The sequence below is a fragment of the Dasypus novemcinctus genome, chromosome 10 (assembly GCF_030445035.2).
Source record: "Dasypus novemcinctus isolate mDasNov1 chromosome 10, mDasNov1.1.hap2, whole genome shotgun sequence".
In the NCBI taxonomy this organism is placed as follows: Eukaryota; Metazoa; Chordata; class Mammalia; order Cingulata; family Dasypodidae; genus Dasypus; species Dasypus novemcinctus.
In genome coordinates, this window is record NC_080682.1 from 81,082,741 (window position 1) to 81,085,389 (window position 2,649).

Genomic DNA, 2,649 nt, shown 5'->3' on the forward strand with positions numbered 1-2,649 from the left:
CCAAGAGTGTCTACAAATGCAAGCAAGAGAGTCCCAACTATCAGCCCTATGGGAGCGAAGTCTCCTCTTAATTAGAGATGGTGTGGACATCACCATCCCAGAACCCTCAGGATTGGGGAATGAACTATGGACTAAAATAGACTTACTGGTATTCTACTATAGACTCATTATGATTCTAGCAATGGAAAAAACTTTATCACTGATGTGAAGGTCATGGCCACTAGAAGTCCGAGGGCAGCGAAAGAGAAAAACAAGTATAACACAGGGGCATTTTCCAGACTTGGGAATTGTACTGAATGACATTGCAATGACAGATACAGGCCATTATATATCTTGTCATAACTTACAAAATTGTGCAGGAGAGAGTGTAAACTATAGTGTAAGCTCTAATCCACACTTAGTAGCAATGCTCTAAAATGTGTTCATCAATTCCAATGTACTTACCACACTAATGAGGGATGTTGTTAATGAGGGAAAGTGTGGGAGATATAGGGAGCAAGGCATGTGGGAATCCCCTATATTTTTTTTTTTTGCACTATAAGGTTTTTTATTTTTATGATATTTACATAATAAATATTAATCTTAATCACTAAGTTCTTCTTCGTCACTGAAATATGTGCTTTTCTTTATCCTTGGGCGTCTTGAATCATCTGAGTTGAGGGGTCCCCTGAACTGGGTTTCCATCTTTTCTGTTCTTCTTCAATTTTGGCTTGCTGGAAAGCTATGGCCTGACCGAGACTGTCAAGAGCAGGATCTTCCCCTTCATCTTCACTTTCTTCTACTTCCTCAATTTCTTCTTCTGGTTCAGGAATTTTCTTTTTTTTTCTTTTTCTCTTTCTTCTTTGGAGGTTCACGTTCTCCCAGCATATTTTTAGGACAGGCATAACTTAAGTGCCCACTTTCCCCACATTCATAACACTTAGATTTATCAAAGTAGTTTCGCCTTCGGATGAACTCGGCTGCTCTTCCATTGTCAATAGCAATGCTTGCTTTTATCACTCTACCAAATAACTGTTTGTTGTTTATTGCTCTTGTACAGTTTTGAGCAGATTCTTTATCCAAAAATAAAATAAATGCAACCCCTTTACTCTTCCTGGTATCTTTATCTTTCATTATAGTAACCTTTACAACTTTGCCATACTTGGAAAATATCTTCTACTTAGCAGATGACCTCAACTCCTGCTTCCTGAAGAAAATGGAGGTGTTTCATTTCTATAAACTCATTGGCATCCACAGCTCATCCTCACAATCTCCTGTCCAAGGCTAATGCTTCTGTGTTTCACTTTCTCTCCCCTCTTAGCCTTATTTCCTGTCTTCAAGCCTTTCTTCCTGTTCCGATATAAGTCATTGTTTGTTAGGGAAAAGGGCAAGTTGGCTACATACACTGTACTTTTACTTGGAGCCAATCCACCACTCATTCCTTCAGGTGAGTCTTGTCCGAGAGACCAGAAGAGTGCGAGCCCTCGGCCCAGCTGGGGCTCAACCCCGACTATTTCTCGCCCCACGCGGCAGCTCTGGCATCACGAGTCCCGGGAGAGTGAGGCGCCCAAGTCGAGAAGATGACAGCGCTTCCGTCTCTCCCCTACTGCAGTCGGACGCGCCTCCTCCCCTATATTTTTTATGTAACATTTATGTAATCCAAGTATTTTTAAAAAACAAAAATTAAATTAAAAAAAACATACGTCCATGCAAAACTTGTACATGAATATTCACAGCAGCATTATTCATACTAGCTAAAAAGAGGGAAAAACCCAAATGCCCACTAACTGATAAAGAGGTAAATGAAATGTTGTATATCCATACAACAGACTGTTCATTCATAAAAAAGTATGAAGTATTGATACATGTTACAACATGGATGAACATTCAAAATAGATTAAGTGAAAGAAGTCGCAAAAGACTCAATATTGTTTGATTGCATCTATATGAAATGTTTAAGAATAGGCAAATCTATAGAGACAGAAAGTAGATTAGTGATTGTCTAGGGCTGGGGGGATTAGGGAAAAAAGGGGAGTTATTGTTAATAGGTATGGGATTTATTTTGAGAGTGATGGAAATGTTCTAAACTTAGACTGTGTCAATAGTTGCACAATTCTGTAAATCTACTAAAAACGATTGAATTGTACATTTTGAAAGGGTGAATTTTATCATATATGAATTATATCTCAATAAAGATATTTTAAGTCTATTGTTTTTTTATTTAGAATAACAACAATAGGGAAGCGGACTTGGCCCAGTGGTTAGGGCATCCGCCTACCACATGGGAGGTCTGAGGTTCAAACCCCGGGCCTCCTTGACCCGTGTGCAGCTGGCCCATACACAGTGCTGATGCGCGCAAGGAGTGCCCTGCCACGCAGGGGTGTCCCCGTGTAGGGGAGCCCCACGCGCAAGGAGTGCGCCCCGTAAGGAGAGCTGCCCAGCGCAAAAGAAAGTGCAGCCTGCCCAGGAATGGCACTGCATACAAGGAGAGCTGACACAACAAGATGACGCAACAAAAAAGAACACAGATTCCCGGGGCCGCTGATAAGGATAGGAGCCGTCACAGAAGAACACGCAGCAAATAGACACAGAGAGCAGACAACTGGGGGAGGGGAGAAAAAATAATAATAAAATAAAATAATAAAGACCTGCTCTTAAAAAAAAAAAAAA

At 40.7% G+C, this 2,649-nt stretch overlaps 1 pseudogene; it reads right to left on the bottom strand.

Moving 5' to 3' along the window:
* Positions 1 to 499: 499 nt before the first annotated feature.
* Positions 500 to 1,598, bottom strand: LOC131280304 (zinc finger CCHC-type and RNA-binding motif-containing protein 1-like; annotated as a pseudogene).
* Between the last annotated feature and the right edge of the window lie 1,051 nt (positions 1,599 to 2,649).